At 40.8% G+C, this 20,917-nt stretch overlaps 1 protein-coding gene across 1 annotated transcript in view; it reads left to right on the top strand.

Moving 5' to 3' along the window:
• Positions 1 to 4,713: 4,713 nt before the first annotated feature.
• ELOVL7 (ELOVL fatty acid elongase 7) overlaps positions 4,714 to 20,917 on the top strand; it is a 77,953-nt gene continuing 61,749 nt past the window's right edge. The window contains exon 1 of the mRNA XM_043590910.1: positions 4,714 to 4,820. The gene's annotated coding sequence lies outside the window, so the exon portion shown is untranslated. The remainder of the gene's footprint in view (positions 4,821 to 20,917) is intronic.

Genomic DNA, 20,917 nt, shown 5'->3' with positions numbered 1-20,917 from the left:
CAATCAATAAAACTAAAAGGCAACTGGTGGAATGGGAGAAGATATTTGCAAATGACATATCAGATAAAGGGTTAGTATCCAAAATCTATAAAGAACTTAACAAAACTACACCCAAAAAACAAATAATCCAGTGAAGAAATGGGCAAACAGGTGCCTAACAAACACATGGAAAAAAAATGCTCAACATCACTCATCATCAGGGAGATGCAAATCAAACCACAATGAGATACCGCCTCACACCTGTCAGAATGGCTCATATTAACAACTCAGGCAACAAGAGATGTTGGCAAGGATGCGGAGAAAGAGGAACCCTTTTGCACCGCTGGTGGGAATGTAAACTGGTGCAGCCACTCTGGAAAACAGTATGGAGTTTCCTCAAAAAATTAAAACTAGTTGGGGCGCCTGGGTGGCGCAGTCGGTTAAGCGTCCGACTTCAGCCAGGTCACGATCTCGCGGTCCGTGAGTTCAAGCCCCACGTCAGGCTCTGGGCTGATGGCTCAGAGCCTGGAGCCTCTTTCCGATTCTGTGTCTCCCTCTCTCTCTGCCCCTCCCCCATTCATGCTCTGTCTCTCTCTGTCCCAAAAATAAATAAACGTTGGAAAAAAAAAAAAAAACTAGAACTACCCTACGACCCACCAATTGCATTACTAGGTATTTATCCAAAGGATACAGGTGCGCTGTTTTAAAAGGACAGACAGGGGCGCCTGGGTGGCGCAGTCGGTTAAGCGTCCGACTTCAGCCAGGTCACGATCTCGCGGCCCGTGAGTTCGAGCCCCGCGTCAGGCTCTGGGCTGATGGCTCAGAGCCTGGAGCCTGTTTCCGATTCTGTGTCTCCCTCTCTCTCTGCCCCTCCCCCGTTCATGCTCTGTCTCTCTCTGTCCCAAAAATAAATAAACGTTGAAAAAAAAAATTAAAAAAAAATAAAATAAAAGGACAGACACATGGACCCCAGTGTTTATAGCAGCACTATCGACAATAGCCCAAGTATGGAAAGAGCCCAAATGTCCATTGATGGATGAATGGATAAAGAAGAGATATACACCACATCTTCTTTATCCATTCATCAGTCCATGTGTATGTGTGTGTGTGTGTGTGTGTGTGTGTGTGTGTGTATACGAATATTACTCGGCAATCAAAATGAATGAAAGCTTGCCATTTGCAACAACATGGATGGAACTAGAGTGTATTATGCTAAGCAAAATTAGTAAGTCTGAGAAAGACAGTTATCATATGATTTCACTTATATGGGGGAATTTAAGGGACAAAACAGGCGAACATAAGGGAGGCGAAGCAAAAATAATATAAAAACAGGGAGGGGCACAAACCATAAGACATTCTTAAATAAAGACAACAAACTGAAGGTTTCTGGAGGGGTTGTGGGTGGGGAATGGGCTAAATTGGTAAGGGGCATTAAGGAAGACACTTGTTGGGATGAGCACTGGGTGCTATATGTAGGGGATGAACCACTGGATTCTATTCCCGAAATCATTATTGCACTATATGCTAACTAACTTGGATGTAAAATTAAACAAATAATTAAAAAGAAAGAAAGAAAGAAAGAAAGAAAGAAAGAAAGAAAGAAAGAAAGAAAGAAATACCTGAACAAATTGAAAAGTCAACGAATCTTTGTAGATCTGTAAAAGAAATGGAGTCACATGGCAAACTGCTGCCCCTAAAATTGGAGAGACAGGCAGATACAATCACAATCACAACTTATCAGAGCAGACAAGCCACAGACTGGCAGAAAATGTTTGCAAAAACATATCTTATAAAGGACTGTTACCCGAAACATAAAAAGAACTCTTAAAACTCAACAAAAAGAAAATAATCTGTTTAAAAGTTGGACGAATACTTTAATAAGTACCCTACTGAAGAAGATACACAGATGGCAAATAAGCATATGAAAAATGTTCCATGCCATATGTCATCAAAAAGAAATAAAAATTAAAAGAGCAATGAGATACCATCACACACTTATTAGAATGGCCAGAATCCAGAAGACTGACAACACCAAATGTTGATGAGGCTATGGAGTAACAGGAACTCTCATTCATTGCTGGTGAGAATGCAAAATGACACTTTGAAAGACAGTTTGATAGTTTTTTACAAAACTGAACATACTCTTACCAGAAATCGTGCTCCTTGGTATTTACCGAAAGGAGTTGATACTAATGTTCACACAAAACCTTGCACATGGATGTGTATAGAAGCTTTATTCATAATTGCTAAAACTTGGAAGTAACCAAGATGTCCTTCAATGAGTGAATGGGTAAATAAACTGTGGCATATCCAGATGGATTATTATTCTGTTCTAAAGAAAAAAAGAGCTATCAAGTCATGAAAAGACATGAGAGGAAATTTAAATACACCTTATTAAGTGAAAGAAGCCAACCTGAAAGGCTACCTAATGATTCCAACTATATGGCATTCTGGAAAAGGCAAAATTATGGGGAATAGTAAAAAGATCAGTGGTTGTCAGTGGTTAAGGAGAAGGCAAGGATGAATAGGTGGAGCACAAAGATTTTTAGAGCAGTGAAACTACTCCGTATGATACTATATTGTGTATACATGTCCTTATACATTTGTACAAACCCATAGAATATACATACCAAAAGTAAACACAAATGTAAACTATGAACTTTAGGTACTAACATCTGTCAGTGTAAGCTCATCCACTGTAACAAATGTATCCCTCTTGAGGGGATATGGGAGAGGCTATGCATGAGTGGGGACAGGAGGTGGATGGGAAATTTCTACCTTCTGCTCAATTTTGCTCAATACTGCTGTGACATAAAAGTGCTCTAAAAAAATAAAATAAAATAAAATAAAATTTCAGTCAGGGGATGTCACTTTTTTACTAAAAAATGCTTCCCTTAACTCTTTGACCTCATTTATTACTAATGTCCTCACTTATCCCATTTCAACCACTCTGGCCTCCTTCCTATTCTACGAACATGAATATCTCAGGCACCCTCATACCTCAGGGCCTTTAGCCTTGCTGTTCTACTGACTAGAATGCTGTTACCAAGGTAAACACACAGGCTGGTCACCTCACCTCCTTAAAATTTGGACTCAAATGCCTCCTTCCATTGAAGCCTTCCCTAACCGCTTTATCTTCAAATCCCCTCCTCTTTCCCTCTTAATTTTTCTTCATCACAGTTATCATAACATGAACACTACATATTTTATTTATCATCTACAGTCTCCAATTAGAATGAATGTACATTCTACAAGAAGAGAGGATATTTTTCCGTGTGTTATCCTGTGTGTTGAATCTTCAGGGCGTGGAATGTAGCAGTACTCAATAAACATCTGTTAAATGAAAGAATCTGTTTGACATTCTACATATTTGAAGTTTCATAAATATATACAGATATTTAGAGAAAGACTATCTAGAAAGATAGACTCAAAGGGAAATACAATTAAGCAACTGTCTCCAATTCACAAAGGAATTTTACAAATCTACTAAACTATATTTATTCATGTTTTTATTATGAAAGCAGAGTTTTTCTACAAAGAGGGAGAAATCTTCAGTTCCCTTGACTTCAACATTCTCAAGCTCAGCTTGAGCTTTCATGTGTTTTGCGTTCCTTTCAACGGTTACTATGTGGGTTCTCAACATTTTACATAAAACATTCAAAACCTCTTGTTCAATGCAAGATTAGGGTTAGTCATGGAAGGCAAACTTGCTACGTAAGGAAAATATGCTTCTGGCCCACTGAATGTTCTCCTTACCCAATATACCTGGTGGTCTGTATCCTTTGTCGATTCAATTCTTGAAACTTACAGCACAAACAGACCAGCTTGGCTCAGGACTGCAACCTGTCAGGCTATGTTTCAGGTTTCTAGAAGACAACTCAATTCCGGTTCATGGTTTTGCCTAACTTCTTCCCACTCCTCCTATTTTGCCTCCCAGCTACCAATGCCCCGATCCCAAAACTCAACAAAGGTTAAGAAGATCGTAACTAGACACAAGGCCAGACAAGTTAAAAAATAATTGAGCGCGCATACACACGCCCTGCATTCTCCTCATCTCACTCCCCAAGCCCACAGCGGCGGATAAGGAGAAACCAGTTTGCTAGACTTTGTTCTTTGCAGTGACTAATCAGGAAAAAAGTTAATTTAGATTTTATATTTGCTCCCCACTGCTCTAAAAACCCCCTCAACTCCCCAATATTTGCAGCAATTTTTGCCAGTTTCTTACTAAGCAGGGATGGAGTTGACCCAAATTGGGCTTCTCGCCGTGGTGGCCTCCATTTTAAATAGGAGTTGACCCTCCCAATAGCTTTTTCAGGAGCGGGGATTCCTTCTTTTCTCCCTCTCTCCACTCCAGCCTGACCGGGACCAGGTTTCCTCTTCTCACATTTTTCTACAACTCATTCCTGAGTCATGCATGACGACAACTTTCACACTATTTATGTCACGCCTCGAGATGACCTCAAGGGATGGCATCGGTGCTCAAAAAGAAACATAACAGTCCAAAGGCCAGAACCCGTACTCCAAAGTGGCCCGCGGGGCTCCGAGGGTCTGGGCGCTGAGGCGGGCGGAGGCGGGGCGCTCGTTCCGGGATGGCGGCTGGCTCCTCCTTCCCGCCCCTCGCGGGTACCTGGCGGCTGCGGGCGGGGGCGGTGCTGCGTGGCGTCACGCGGCGGGGTGGGAGAGCGGGCAGGTGACATCCCGGCGGCCTCCTCCCCTTTTCCAGCTCTGTCGGCGGCCGGAGCAGCAGGGGCCGCTGTGAGGAGCTCTGCGCTCGCGCCGCCGCCCGCCGCCGCCCTCTGCTCCCGCGCGCGCCTTGCCGCTTCGGCTCCGCTCTCCGTGGGGTGAGTGCCGGACTCCCAGCCCCTGCGCTGGGACCAAACTTTTCCGGGGTGCGGAGAAGAGATGGGGGAAGGGAGAGAGACCCCGCCGGCAGGAGTCCGGAGCAGCCGGATGGAGGAACCTGGGCGCAGCGCGCGGCGGCGGGATCCGGGTGCGGGAAACCCGGGAGCGTGGCCAGGCCCTCCCCGGGCTGTGTGCAGGCGCTTCGGAAGTTCTCGAACCGCGGCCTGTGGGCGCAGAGAGAAGGCCCTTCCCGCGGGAGGGCGGGGCCGCCGCGCTCACCTGCGCGCTCCCTGGGAGCCCCCCGCCGCCCCGGCATCCCAGAGGGCCGGTGCTCCCGGGCCGCCCCAGGGCTCTGAGCCTCCCCGAGCGCTCCCTGCGGGCGGGGACCCTGGTGCTCCGGGCGGGAGGGCAAAGGTGCTCGCCCCTGGGACTGGAGGAACCTCCTCGACCTTGGCCACCGAGGTCACTTTCCCAGCTCCGGGCTCTGACCTCCCTAGCCGCAGCCCCCCCCCCCCGCCCCCCCCATTACCGGAATTACCGAGCCCATTTCTTACTGGTTCCTTCCCGTCTGGGGCGCTTTTGTGTCCTTGAGGTCGGAATGAACTTGGGGGGGGGGGGTGCTGCTCTCGCAGCGGGGAGCTGCCTCTTTGGCTCTCTGAGCTGCACGGTGTCCCAGCGACTGCTGCTGGTTGAGGAGGGTGATGACTACTGAGCCATAGAACAGGTCGTGCTGGAGATGGAGATGGGAAAGCCTGTTGTTTCATCTTCCAGGGTATCGTTGGTTGGGAAATTGCCCGCCCCGCCTCCCCCCCATCAGCCAGCGCTGATTCAAAGTTACCAGATGCCGAGCGAGCGGTCTTTCGAGCTCCTGGGGAGCCGGGACAGGAAGGGTCCGGTCTTACACCTGTCCACCTCCCTGTGTGGTAGAAGAAACAAGTCCCGCTCCCACTCAAGAATAGTTTTGGCGAGCCAAACCTTTCCCCTCTTGCTGAGCTATCCCCTCAGAAAGCATTTTCACTTAACCCTATGCTCACAGGTTACTTTTTGTTTCACAGCTCGATTTTTTTGTTTAACCGCCGTGGAAGAATCATCCATACTTTGTGATTGCCTTTGCCTTCTTACTGCTCACTTGCTTATTAATTCCCTTACTTTGTAATTCCTGCTCCTACTGCTGGCCAGAAATTGTTGTCCCCGAGGTCGCTGAGGACTAGAAAAAAATCTTTTCCCCTCAACGGCAGACATTTATCGAGTGTTTTTGTGCCAGGCACTGTTCTGAAAACTTTCATTAACTCTTAATCCTCAACACAATCCTGTGAGGTAAAATTATTATGTTATCTCACTTTATGGATGAGGGAATGTATACTTGGTATCTTGCTCAAGGACTCTCAAGTAGCAGGAGAGGATTCCAACTCCGGGGCTCAGGACCAGCACTGGGGGCCCTTAACCACTGTGCCTACTGCTTCGCCTAGAATTCCTTTCTTCCTCCTTATTTCCTGAAGTCCTGAGCTCCTTGAAGCATCACTGATCAGGTTCTCAGTCTCACATTCCCTCTTGCATGACTTTGGACTAGTTTAGGTTCTTTTTTATTTTATTTATCATTATTATCATTATTTTTTTTAGAGATTTCACAGAACCTTGTTACTTCAGTTATCGCCTCTAGTTAGCTGCCTTAAGATTCTGTGCTTTCCATATCTTACTCAGTTTTAGAGTAGCATCTGTCAGTTTATATTGTAATATTCCTTGTGGACTTGCCCTGTTTTGCCTCAAAGCATTTCTAGTTAACATCATTTATGTCACGGGCCCCATATCCTAGTCACTCAGGTGCAAAATTCAGCAGTCCTCATATCACCTCTCTCCCAATCATGATGTATCTCTTCAACTTCTACAATGTCTCTTCCTTCTAGCTTTCATCGAACCTTACCCCCTCCCCAGCCCTTCTCCCCTAGTCTCCTCCTTCACGACCTCTGAACACTTATTCATCACTTATCATATGTCACTTTCTCCAGTTGGGTATCTTCTCTTATAAATGTTCCACATCCACAAAAAATATTGTAAGCAGCTTAGGACATTAAATATTCAGGCCTTACAATTAGTAGTTACTTGCTAAATGTTTGCCACATATGATGCAATGTGAATTACGGTAGCACACAGGTGGGCCAGGTTTTACAGGGTGTGAAGAAGCTTACATTGGTAGACATGGAGGAGCTGGCAAGCATCCTGGAGGGGAGGAAAGCTTCTGGTGACTTAGTTGCTGCAGCTAGGAGGAACCCAGTTATCCTGAGTAAGCACTACAGTTAGAAGTGTGGAAGTAGGACCATATCCGCAGAGAATGATGAATCCTATTCTTAGCAAAACAAGACAGGAACCAACCACAGTAAATTACAAAAAAAAAAAAAAAAAAAGTCATCTTTATTGTAAAATATAACACATACCTAAAAATGCATAAAACATAAGTGAGATTACCACAGTAGACATATTTAGCAGTAGAATGACTGTCTTATTCTGGTAGGAGATATGATGGTAGTGGGATGAGACTGCAGACATGCCTAATAGGAACCTGTTCCCAAAACTTCTGTATAAGGTAATGTGAGCCTCTATTCCCAAGAGGAACTGTTTGGAAAGAGTTGGCTGTGCCTACATAGGATTGAGGTGAGAAGACAAAACCAAGAAGGTACCTAAATGGTAAGAAAAGGGAACCAATGAGAGTTTTGAGCCACTGAGCATAATTCTACCAAAATGGATATTTTGTGATTTTTGCCTTTGTTTCTCTCCATGTTTTCTATGCATGTTTTCCTACATCATAGTACATGTATAATTTTAGTATTCTTTGATTTTAATGTAATACCTAGTAAGCATTTTTCATCTTATCCGATTTCCCAAATTCCTGTTTGTGTCATATTCTAGCAACTGTAATGTGATTTCATAAATTAATCCTCTATTGTTGAACAGGTGCACTAAACAACACTTATAAATGTAAGTTGTAGCAATACTTGCTTTGGCAGATATGTCACTTTATAAACTGGAGTTTGTTTGTTTATGTCAGACATTGGAATGTATGTAAAAGAAAACCCATGTCCTCAGATAATTTGTAGTTGAATGGAAGAAATAGGACTTTCCCAAGTATGTTAACTGGTTATTCTTCTTGGTGTCCTATGTGTGCAAACATCAGTTTTAGGATATGTTAGAATGTTGTTTACCAAACAAGTAACTTTGGAGACTCTGTATATGTATTAGTGTATTAAATTGAGAACTAACCTTGAATTTCAGTACAACACGTCATAGAGCATGCAAAGAAGCATGCCATGAATACATTTTGAGAGCGGACTGTATCTCACATGTGTTTCTGAGATACTCATCCAATTTGGACCACTCACAAGTTATGAAAAAGTTGAAAACTAATGCAAATTTGGCACTTTATAAGACTGGTCTTCTAAAAAAAAAGTTGAGATTTCTAATTATTCCTAATTTACTTAAATATATTAAAAGCGCACATGTTATTACATTGGGAAGTAAAACTATCCATTTAGTTAATGATAGAAGTAGCCACACCATCATAAATGTTTCTAAACAGGCTATTATTCAGATGCACTAAGTTACTGTATAACGTATAACATAAGTCTGCCAGGTGAAAGGCAGATTTTCATCTCTCTTGAGAAGCAGCCTCACAGCCCTCAAACAACAGCTACCTACCTTCTTTGTCCTCTCTAATACAAGGTAATAGAGATAAATCTGGCCCAAAGTAGGGAGTTTCAGAAGTTGTGTGTTCAGTAAACATTTAAATGAGCGTCAGTTTTGTGTCAGGCAAGGTGATCAGCAGAATGCTAAAGCCAGGCCAGGTCTGTGTGAGGTGCAGAGAGGCAAACAGTTCCAGTACAGTGTGAAAAACTGTGAGAAACACAGAGTGTTGGAGAAGTCACGTGGAGGAAGGCAGACAAAATCATGCTCCTGAGCTAAAAGAAGGAAGAGTGTTAGGGCAGCAGAGAAATGAGATGAAGGCAGGAAATCACATTCAGGCTGAGAGAATGCAGATGCTGTGCTGAAATTGGAAATACTATAAAACAGCTGCAGAGGAGTGTATGAGGTGAGGTGAGGTTGCTAAGAGCCTTGTTGGACCTGAAGGATTTGGAGTTTATCCTAAAATCAGTGGGGAGCCATTGAAAATGTTCAAGGAAGTGAGGGACCTGTTCACATTTGAATTTTAAAAGCATCCCTCTGGCTTTTGCAACTTCACCTTTCTGAAAGCTCTCCTCCTCCCCCTGTTGGAGGCTTTATCTCTCTTCTCTACCTGATTGCTATCTCGTAGCTCATTTCTCTTTGGAAAGGACAGCCGCCAACATTGTTTCCGCTTGATATCTTGCTTATGTTCTGTTTGCATAACAATTTTGGAACAGAAAGTAAGCTTTCATCGGTGTCCTTGTGCTGCATGTTTATAAAATACCCAATCTTGCAGTTCAGTTTTAAATCTTTTATTGACAGTTACGAGATGAAACGTTTTGACATCTTTTAGGTATCAGTAATAGTTGCAGCAAAGCACTTTTCATGCATTTGCTCATGAATCCTCTGAAGCTGGCAAGATCTGCACCATAATTCTCATAGTATACATGAGTGCAGGAGAGTAAAGAAAGGTACTCAGTATACACTGTTGGAAGTATGCAGCCAGGATTTGAACCCAAGTAAAATTACAATGTTTAGCTTCTTCCCACTTTGCATATTGACTCTGTGGATTGCTGTTTTAGAGGGTACATGAGACAGTAGAGTTCTGATATCATATGGTACTTTGGTGAGGGCATAAGTGCAATCACAAAGAAAAACCTGATTTAGACTTTCTGGGTCAGTGGTAGAAGAGAAAACTAGAAAAAGAGGGTTGACTAGTAGCTCCTCATTTAAATACAGCCTGTCCTTCTTCCTGTCCCAGCTTTCTGGGTTTTGTCTTAATAACACCTTTGTGATTTTTTTGTTTATTATAATCAAATGACAGAACAGGGACAGTGAAGGCTGCTCATATTTATTATTATATTATTATTATTATTTTATTTTTAGAGAGAGTGTGTACATAAGCAGGGAAGAGGGGCAGAGAAAGAGAGAGAATCTTAAGCAGGCTCCATGCTCAGCATTGAGGCTGATGTTGGGCTTGATCCCATGACACTGGGATCATGACCTGAGCCAAAAGCAAGAGTCAGACATTCAACCGACTGAACCACCCAGGAGCCCCTAAAGGGTGCTCATATTTAAGGATGACTTAACCCTAGGTCTGTCCAAGGGCTTCTCTGCCCAATCCCCTTCTTGCTTGTCTTTTTCTTGCCTTCTCTCGGCAGGTGGTGCTGTGTTGGATTCTGTGGGTTAAAAAGATTTGTATCTCAGAACCAAATAAACTAATGCTGATCTCACATTTTAATCCCTCTGATGTTTTTCATTCAGTTATCTAGAAGGCACATGCTTATACCTTCAGTCTCTGAAATTCTAACAGGTGTGTCTTTAACTTGAAGCAAGGTGGGAGGCAGAAGTAACATTCCTAGTAAACCAGAGTCCAGATACTGATTATTCAGTAGCTCAGGGTGAGTTCCTGAGTAAATGTAGAGTGGAAGTTGAAAAATAAAGCTGCAGGAACTACTAATCATTGTTTAAAGGGAGGGAAAAAAATGTCTAGTAGATATATTTAACATTAAGTATAGCTAATATTTCTTTAAAAATACTAGGTTGAACGTAGGCACTTGCCATTGCTCTAGGTAAAAGAGTTAGATATTGGCAATTGCATATAGTTTATCCTAATACAAAGACAATCCTCTTAACATCTAACCATTTGAGCCAATCGGCCAAGCCTACACTCTTCATTTTCCCAGAAAGTAGGTTGAGTGCAGCGTGTTCATTTCTACAACTGCTGGGTTACTGGCTCAACAGTATTTATCATAAGCCTGTTGGTGGCAGTTACACGTGTTATTATGATTAGATCATTTAAATATCAGTAATAGTCGTGTAAATCTATGAAACATGAGTGCAAAAGAAGAGTACTGGTTTCTGTGAAAGGAATGTTGAATTGTTTAAAAAAAATTTTTTTTAATGTTTATTTTAGAGAGAGAGAGACAGAGTGTGAGCAGAGGGAGGGGCAGAGAGAGGGAGACACAGAATCTGAAGCGGGCTCCAGGCTCGGAGGTGTCAGCACAGAGCCTGATGTGGAGCTTGAACTCACGAATTGTGAGATCATGACTTGAGCCGAAGTTGGAGGCTTAATGGACTGAGCCACCCAGGTGCCCGGGAATGTTGAATTCTTTAGAAAGAGTCCATAAAAGTGAGAGACTAAAAAAGTGGGCAGAAAAACTATTAAAAAATTGGAGAGAAAATTATGAAAATTTGGAAGAAAATGTCCTGACCTTGCTTTACAAGTTTGTTTTGCTGTTTTGTCTTTGTTTTTTAGTTCTCAATCTACTTAGGAAATTAAAACTAGAAATTGTAGAAAATAAATTCTGAGTGTAGTTAATATAATAAAAATATTGGGGAGGAATTCTTCAAGGAAAATCTTGGAATTACTTTGGGAAATTGGGGAATTAATGCATATTTTTATGTGTTAAGGTAAAGTAAATATGGTGTGTATATAATTTTTTGATTCTTGAAACAACTTTTTTTTATTAACTAACCAGAACCAGTCAAAACTGCTGATGCTGTTAGTCTAACTGTAATAGTTTATGCTGTAGGATGGTGAGTAGTCAGAAGTTTTGCCTCTGTAGAGGTTCTTTGGGCCTACTACATTACCAAAGTAAAACTTTGCCATTGGGAATGTAAAAAGCAGGGCACATACAGATTTTTTTCTTTGCTTACCATATTATGCTAATGGCATATAACTCATACTATTTTGAGTTAGGCTTTTAGCAGCCCTATAGCATTTAAGTTTGTATGAGTAATGTGAACCAATATATAGAACCTAGAGCTGATTTCCACCTCCCTTAAGTGACTGCCATAAAAATTGAAAGCGAAAACTGGACAAAAAGAAAAAAAACATAGTATAGGATTAGCTAGTTTGTTAAATTTAATAAATTTCGTAGTGCTGCTGATCTGAAAGTTGGATTAGGTGAGGTGTAACTTATTCTAGATTCAAATACCAGTTATGGCAGTATAGTAATTATTTTCTTCTGAAGTATTACAAGTTAGTGAAAAAAGACCAAACTTAAATGCAAAAAAATAAAAGTATGGCATTTATTGACTATTTGGTGTATGCCAGGCATTGTAAAACATTTTCTGTATGCCTTATCTCATGTAATCTGGACATCAGCCCTACCAGGAAGGTCATTTTGTTCTCATTTTCTGGACAAGGAGACTCATGCCATATCAGAGTTATGCAATGTGTCCAGAGTCATGTGGTTAGTAACAGAACTGGGAATCCAATCCAGTTTAGTCTGAACTCTAGCACTCATATGCCTCTGCTCTTACCACTTCATAAGGTAGTACTTTTCATCTGAATTTCTAATATAGGGGTTTTGTTGTTTTGTGGTTTTGGTAAGCCCTTTATTGGAGGGGTGATTCTAGACATGATCAACAGAGAGAGGGGGAGGAGGTAGCTAGGATAGAATGTGTTGGTCAAGATGCTGCTCCTGCCACTGTGGGCAGCTGGGCTTCCCTCAGGGCAGGATACACCTCAGAGTTGTCTTGGCACCTATGGGGAGGAGGTGGAACCTTTATTGGCACATGAGCATGGAGATAATTTCTTAATGACATGTTGAAGTGTTTTAACCTGGAAAGGACCTTAGAGATCATTTAGGCTTCCTCTTTGATAGATGAGGAAACTGGGGCCCATTGAAGCCAAGTTGTTTCGCCAAGGCCACTAGCTGATTTATCATCCTGGAAGTGGAAACACCTTCTCCTGATCAGAGTCCAGGTGCTTTTATAGCTTAGTAATTATTTTTCTTTGTTAGCCCTAACTCTGATTGGCAATTGCATATAGTTTATCCTAATACAAAGACAATCCTCATGACATCTAACCTTTTGAGCCAATCAGCTGAGTCTACACTCTTTATTTCCCCAGAAAGCAGGCTGCCTTTACTACTGAATTTTGAAGTTCTTAAATTGCCCCACCCCATCTTTGTCTGCAAGTAACAACACTGATTATTCCCTACACTTTACTGTAGAATATGAACAGGGCCAGTATTATGTTTCTCCTGTGTTACATGAGGGAAACCTGAAACTCAAACAATATAATGTTGTCCTCAGGCCTGTGTGTGTTAAAACCTGACCCTGAACTATGACTGAAAATGTAAAAGAAGAAAAATACATTATCTTAGCAAAGATGACTAAACCTTCCTGGCCAAGCCCTGTTGTCTTATCTAACAATCCCTTCCTGTCCTCATTCTCTTTCCTTAGCCCAAGTCCACGCCCTTTAGGTGGCTGCCTGACAGTCTCAGGGAAGTAGGCATCTGTGGGGCTGGGTAGGGGTGGAATGAGTTGTGCCCATTGCTTTGCTGGGCACCCCCTGAAAAATCTGCCGAGTCCCAACCTTTGGCCTTTCATCAGCAGACAGAGGAAGGGCTGTTGTTAGTCATCTTATTAACAGGCAAGCATGGACTACAGCAGCTGCTGTTCCTCCTCCTCCTGCCTCTTTGCTTTTATATGTCATGAAAAACTTTTCGCATGCATCATCTCAGCCCTTATTGCAACCCTGTGTGATGTGGGCTTTTAACTGAATTTTAGAAACCAGAAATCTGAGGCTCTGAGAAATTCAAGTGATTTTTGCCAAGGTCACTTGGGTGGCAAGTGGTAAACCTGGATCTGTAATACAGATAATCTAACTATACATCCTGCCACTTGCTGTATTTGGCCTTCGAGTCTAAAAGACACGAGTCTTTTCTCGTGTTTAGAAAAATAGCATGGAAGAGAGCAGATAATATGCTTAGGAAATAGGACAGTTGCAAAGTTTGCATGAGATAATGTATAATTTACATTCCACTTTTTTCCAAAAAAGATTTGAAGTTTTCACAATAAGTACCTGAAGACCCAAGCCTACAAGGGGAAAATGTAGGTAATGTAGTTGTGATAAACAGAACACTAAATTTTAACTGTTAGCTGGGAGCTCATATTGAAAAAATAAGAAAATGTTTCCACGACTCTAATGGTTTAGTTTTTTTGAAACAATAAAAATGTTGTAAGGTAATATTTTTCCCAGAAATGAATTGTAGAAGGCATTTATCACATTGGTGTTATAAAGAGGATCTTGAATAACTCCGTTTATAATACTTGCAATAACAGTTTTGCTAAAGATGCAAAGATATTTTTTACATTAGTACTGGCTCTTGATAACTCATTTATTATGGATGTTAATGAAGGTAAACTGTTCGAAAGTATTTCTTCAAAGTCTTGAGGGCTGGACTAATAAGGTCTAGATTCTCATAGTGATAGACAATAGCAACTCACACAAGGTAGAGCAGGGCATCTTAGCCTGCTGGTCCATGGATGGAATTCAGAAAGTCCATAACTCTCTCAAACATCAAACTTGTTTGTGCATATGTAATCTTCAGGAACATGGCCCAGAGCACTGTAGTCTCACAGGATAAAAGCTACTGATTTAGGAAAGACATGAATACATGTAAAATGCTTGCTAAAATTTAACTGTGTGCATGGAAAAGTATTAGCCTTTAATGTTAATGTTGGAATTAAGCATATAATGTTGGCATGAACCAACTGTGTAGACTTTATCCGTGTTACAAGGATGCAATTAGTACAGACCGAAAAAAGATATCATCTCCTGCATGTATGGTAGTTTTCATTTCTCTTGTCCTAGTTCTCTAGGAAAAAAAGGCTTCTATTTATTTATGAATTGAATGTTACCCATTTGCTTGGGCTAGACGCTGGAGATGTAAAAATCTAGAAGTCATCTCCTTTCCTCATTTCTGTCTTTATCTTATGCCCACATCCAAATTAGCAGCAATTGTGTCAGCTATGTGCACAAAATGTATCGTCAATCTATCTACTTCAATAAACTCCTAATCCTACTGTCTCACTACAATCAATTTTTTACCAGGCAACCAAGTTAATTTTTAAAAACATAAGTCAGATCATGTCACTGCTTTGCTTAAAAGCCTCTGATGAGAGTTTTCGGTTTTGCAAGATGTGGAATTCTAGAGGTAGTTGGTGGCTGTGGTTGCAGAACAATAGCAATGTACTAAATACTGCTGAGCAATACGCCTAAAAAAGGCTAGGATGGTAAAGCTTCTGTTATGTGTATTTTCCCATAATTTTAAAAAAGGAAAAGAAATAGTTTACTGCAACAACAACAAATAAGCCTCTGATGGTTTCCCTAGATGGACCTAGAATAAAACCCCTGCTCTTTAATTTAGGCCTCAAGACCTTATGTATCTACTTCCCCAAGGCATCCAGCATCTCTCTCTTCCTTGTGCTCTGCTTTCTGTTCCTCTGACTTAAACTAAGTTTGTTCCTGCCTCTAGGCCCTTGCCTTTGTTGTCCCCTCCAGGACCACTTTCCCTTCATATCTACTCAGGTGTTCTAGATCTTTCTAACTACCCTTGTACTGTTAACAGCCCTCTGTCCTCAGTGACCCTGTCATATCACTCTGTTTTGTTTCGTTTTCTTCAGAACTTTTGTCACTATTTGTCTTATTTATGTTTGTGTCTGTCTTTGTTTATTTGTGTGTCTTCCCATACAAGTTAACTGCATGAGAATAGAGATGTTGGTGTATCTTTGGTGTGGAGAACGGTGCTTGGCACATAGTAGGTGCTCAAATATTTATTGAATAAATGAATGGAGACATGAGCCCTTCCTCCAGTGACCTTGTAGTTTCTGATACTGACTCTCAGTCTGAGTTATAGAACTGTGAGCAAGGTCTTTGAGAGCCTCTCAGCTAGGTCTCACATAGAGGATGGGCAACTAGTTCTGCACCAAATAAAGTGATGTGCAGATGGAAGAGGAGAGAATGATGTCGGGGGCAAAAAAGTCAAAACCACATAAACTGTTTTCTCTCATTCAAGGATAAAGAGAAACTTTCCCTCTCTTCTATCTCCATCTTCACCTAAAAAACAAAAACAAAAACCAGCACCAGCAAAAGAGGAGAAAACAAAACAAAAATACAGCTATATATCAGTATCCAGGCAAGAACCCTACCCAAGCCAAGCTTAAAATGAAAATTGTGTACAATATTGCATATCTCATTCCCAGAAATGCCCAGTTCCTCTGGACTGTTTGCTCTTAGAGTGTCCATTATGAGCAGTTGTAGGAGTCAATAAGATGGTCTTGCCAAAATGAGTCCGTAATCTTACCAGTCTATCATTCCAGAATTATCTTCTTTAGGATGCACTTCCCAAGTGACCATAAAAATGTTGCCTTGCCATCTTACTGTCAAACTACAGGATATTTTATAGATAACTGGAGATTCATGTTCATGTTTTTCATTCATATTTTTCACGGTAAACATAGACTATAGAGATTTATGATATAGACAGATTTTCAGTGCCCGATGTGAAAAATAATACTTTCATATAATCAGAAAAATCAGATTATTTTCTGACTATGAAAAAGTGTATGCAGATTTTAGAAGTTGGGAAATGAAACAAAAACTTGTAACAGAAAACCCATCACCTGTAATACCACCAAGCAGAAATTATTCTTGCGAACATTTTAATAAATTGCTTTGCAGCTTCTTAAAGGCCATTTTTAAAATGTGGTTGAAGTTTTTGTTGAGGAAAAAAGTTGAGAACTGTTTAGATGAAGAACAAGAATCATCTAGCATACTTTTAATAAAAACCTTTACAAGCATTTGCAACATGGAAATTTTATTTCTTCCTTTAAAAAAACCGTATTTATAAAAGGAGAGAACAATATAATGAACTGGATGTACACATCACCCAGGCTCATGGCTAATCTTACTTCATTTGTGAATATTTCAGTTTATCTTCAAAAGATAAGAACTTAACAATGACTACAGTACAATTATCACACCATTGTAATAAAATAAACAATTGTTATCCTCTTAAAGGTGCAAAACTTTTAAAGAAAAGGCAAAATCTTGAGTGTCTCTGAATAATTTATTCCTGTTTCAGTTATTGCGAAGGTGTGTCAGAGAGAATTCAGGGGACAGCAAGAAAATCGTCTTGACTAAGAGAGAGTAGTTGATCAGGAATCAGAGTATGAGGGGAGAGTAAAGGGTAAATGAAGTCCAGTTAAGTCCATAAGTACGAATTACAGCTTGGTTCAACATGACATTATAAATTACTGGAGGGTTCTGAAAAGAGAAAAGACCTGGTCACAGTGCTTTGAGCTGGGCAGTTCAGGTCTCTGGCTTGTGACACTGTCAGATGTGAAATAGAAGAAGTTGGCCCGTCAAGCAGGACAGAGCCTAGATGGGCATGTGCCTGTATGAATGGAAAGGACTGAGAAGGGCAGAGGAATGAAGGAAAAGCGGAGAAGAAGGTCTGGATGAGCGAAAGATAGAGGGCAAGGTTTGAAGCCTGGAAGCATGGGTGGATTGTGGTGCCAAAACTTGTCTTGGAGAAACTGGGTTGGGAAATGCTTTGTTTGAGATTCTGGACATTTCTTTATTTCTCTTCATGGTAATCATTGCAGGTGAGGTGAACAAACTACATGCTCATTTACTTTGAGGCTTTTAACCAAGGTGGCCTCTTCTAGGTAATTACTTTATGAAGGGGCAGTTAGAATTTGTACTTGTGAAATATTTCAAAGATCAGGTGGTTAAAACTCATAATGGTAGATAAAGCCGGAAGAACTAGAATTTCTCCCTTGCCTCTCTCCTCCCCCACCAGAAGGAGACTCCATGGAAATTATTTAAGTATCTTGTGTATAACTAATTAGAAAGAAAAGTCTTTCTTTGTTTACTTAGAAATATGTTTGTAAATATTCACCAAGACCACTATTATAGGAAAGTCATTGTTTTAATCTTGTATTATCTGTAATTTCTGTTTGCTGATGCTGAGCTATTGTTCAAAAAGGCCATAAATAGAGAGGCCCACACCAAGACAAGATTGAACTAAGCTATATTTTTCTATCCAGATAAATAGTGGGGGGAAATGTTCGTGTAAGTTGTTGCTTCCAGAATCTTTCATATCAAAATTATTTAACTTAAACATTAAGTAATGGTATTTAGCAGCACTATTCTTTACTACAAATATACTTTACATATATTTTGCATTAAATCAATATGTCTACTAGCCTAGAAATGTAACTTCATTTTCCTTGGGAAAATCTTTTATTTGATTAAAATAACCAAATTATAGATTTCATTTTCAGTTGGAAATAATCTTTTGCAGACCCAGGATAAATACAAATCCTGTCCTAAATCTGTGTTAGTTTTTAATTTGTTAAACAAGACTGAGACCTTAATAATAATCATTTTCTTAGAATTGAATGAAGAAGGTCACGTAAATACAGAACAGTATGCTAACCCAGAAGGCATTTATCAGGAAGGTTTGATCCTAAAATGCTATTGAAAAACAGTAAGAGGGGCGCCTGGGTGGCGCAGTCGGTTAAGCGTCCGACTTCAGCCAGGTCACGATCTCGCGGTCCGGGAGTTCGAGCCCCGCGTCAGGCTCTGGGCTGATGGCTCAGAGCCTGGAGCCTGTTTCCGATTCTGTGTCTCCCTCTCTCTCTGCCCCTCCCCCGTTCATGCTCTGTCTCTCTCTGTCCCAAAAATAAATAAACGTTGAAAAAAAATAAAAAAAAAAAAAGAAAAACAGTAAGAAAGCAGAGCAATCATATCTGAGCAGAGAAAACTGTCCTGAAGTCCATTGAGTAAACTTCTGTTTGATCTTTAGAGAGAGCCTCTGGTGTTTAATCATATTCTTTTTCGCATTATTTTACATAGTCCAACATTATTGGTTATTTTATTTCCCCTCCCATAGCAGATTAGGGACAGTAAATTAGAATAAGTAGGATCTTATAGCAATGGGAATGCTGGTGACAAGCCAAGTGTGATGGCTAACAAGGGAGGGGACAGGAAATCTATTAAAAGCAGATGCAGGTATTTGAAATGCCTGGAAGTTTGGAACTTTTTACTGTAGGCAAAGGTCATACCTTCAGCCCCAGTAGTCACAGAGCATACTGTTGTGATACCCCTGCTCTCAGTAATATCCTTGAATTATCCAGGAAAGTTCAGTTTATAAGAGGATTGAAATCTTTCAAAAAATGTTTTACTTTTTTTTTTTCACAAGTACTTTTTAAAGTGGTTGCACCTAGGGGTTAGCATTTCTGTTGTATAAAATATATGCTTCTGTGGAACACTCATTCCAGTGGGTAAGGCTGCATAAATGAATTGTACCCATAAATAGAAAGTGAGGATGAATTAATTTAATCTTACTATTAGTTACTTTTCTTATCCACAATTTTCTTTGAGGGCCACTTATTTTTCTTCCTCTTATGGGCCTATCTGTATATTTTATGGATGTGTATTATTATATATTTTATAATACTTTCCCTGTGTTCAAATATATAATGGAAAAGACTAGTATGATTATTGTGTTCTCTAGGATTCATCAATCCACATGACCTACCCACCCACCTCTGGATACCATCTCCCTCCACTTTTGGGGCTCCTGTCGTATTTCTCTTCCCACCCGGGCTGAATCTGTTATTGCAAATTCTGGTTTGTCTCAAAGGCAAGATATTTGAGACCAGTTGATTCCCACTCTTCCTCTCTTTCTTGTAATTATTGCTTACTGCTTAAAAGAGAAACCCCTTACTGGGTATTACAGCCTTTCTATTGTTTCCTACTGTCAACCACACTTTCATCTCTGTCTTTTATCGTTTAAACTGTGTTCCGTCGTGTTCACAAATGCTTTTCTATCCTCAGTCCCATCACCTTCCAAACATGACTGAATGTGGCTCTTTCCTCCCACCCCTTTCTGTACACTACTTACGAGAAGGTTCATCCATTCATCCACTGAACAATATTTGAGTGTCTGCCACATCTCAGGTACTGTTTTGGTGCTAGAGAGGCAGCAATGCACAAAATGGATAAAGATCCCTGCCTTTGAGGAACTTATATTCTAGGGTGTTATGGAGGGTGTGGGGAATGATACAGAAAGCAAATAAATAAAGAGTATTGGTGGAATATATAAAAATAATGTTAAAAAAGTGCTGTGGAGAAAAATAAAGCAATAAAGATAGTTTAGATGTGTTAGTGCGGTGCTGAAGGTGACATTTTAGCAGAGAGCTGAAGGGAGTGAAGCCACAGCCATGGCAGATTATCTTCAGGAAGAGAATTCCAGGGACGCCTGGGTGGCTCAGGCGGTTGAGCGTCCAACTTTGGTTCAGGTCACCATCTCATGATTTGTGAGTTGGATCCCCGCATCGGGCTCCCTGCTTTTAGCACACAGTCTGCTTTGGCTCCTCTCTCCCTCTCTCTCTCTGTACCTCCCCTGCTTACGCTCTCTCTCTCTCAAAAATAAAAATAAACGTTAAAAAAACATTAGAGAGAGAGAGAGAATTCCAGGTGGTGGGGATAACGGTTTCAAATGCTTTGAGGCCAGAGCATTCTTGATGTGTGCAAGGAATGCTAAGGAGCCACACCCAATGTGGCTAAAGCTAAGAGAAGTGGGAAGGAGGAAAAGTTAGAGAGGTAGTCAGGGCCCAGATTATGGAGGGCCTTATAGCCCGTTGCAAGAATTTGGACTTTTACTGGCATGAGGTAGAAAGACATTGCCATGTTTTAGGCAGAGAAGTGATATGAGTTGGGTATTTTTTATTTTGTTTTTTTCTCCAGTGTGAAGAATACATTGAGGACAAAGGTGAAATCAGGAAGATCAGTTAGGAGGCTATTGCAGTAAATCAGATAAGAATGACAGTGGTTTGGGCCACTACTGGAGTGAAAAGTGGTTGGATTCTAGAATATATTTAGAACATAGAATTGTCAGGATCTTCCGACGGGTTTGATGTAGAGGTGAGAGAAATGGAGGCTTTCTATCATATTGAAAGGTACATGTCTAAGGTGGACTGGCCAGAATTCCCCTGTCTTCTCCTTGCCACGTTTGAATGAAACTGTTACTTTTCCACTTCTATGATAATATAAAACAAAACTCTCCTTTTCTGAATGTCTCTCTCTCAGGCTTTGTGCTCTCTGCCTTTGCTAAGGCACTTTGTTCATTGTTTT

This window comes from Prionailurus bengalensis, chromosome A1, assembly GCF_016509475.1.
Source record: "Prionailurus bengalensis isolate Pbe53 chromosome A1, Fcat_Pben_1.1_paternal_pri, whole genome shotgun sequence".
In the NCBI taxonomy this organism is placed as follows: Eukaryota; Metazoa; Chordata; class Mammalia; order Carnivora; family Felidae; genus Prionailurus; species Prionailurus bengalensis.
Note: the sequence above shows the minus strand (reverse complement) of the source record. Positions and strands in the feature narration are given on the sequence as shown.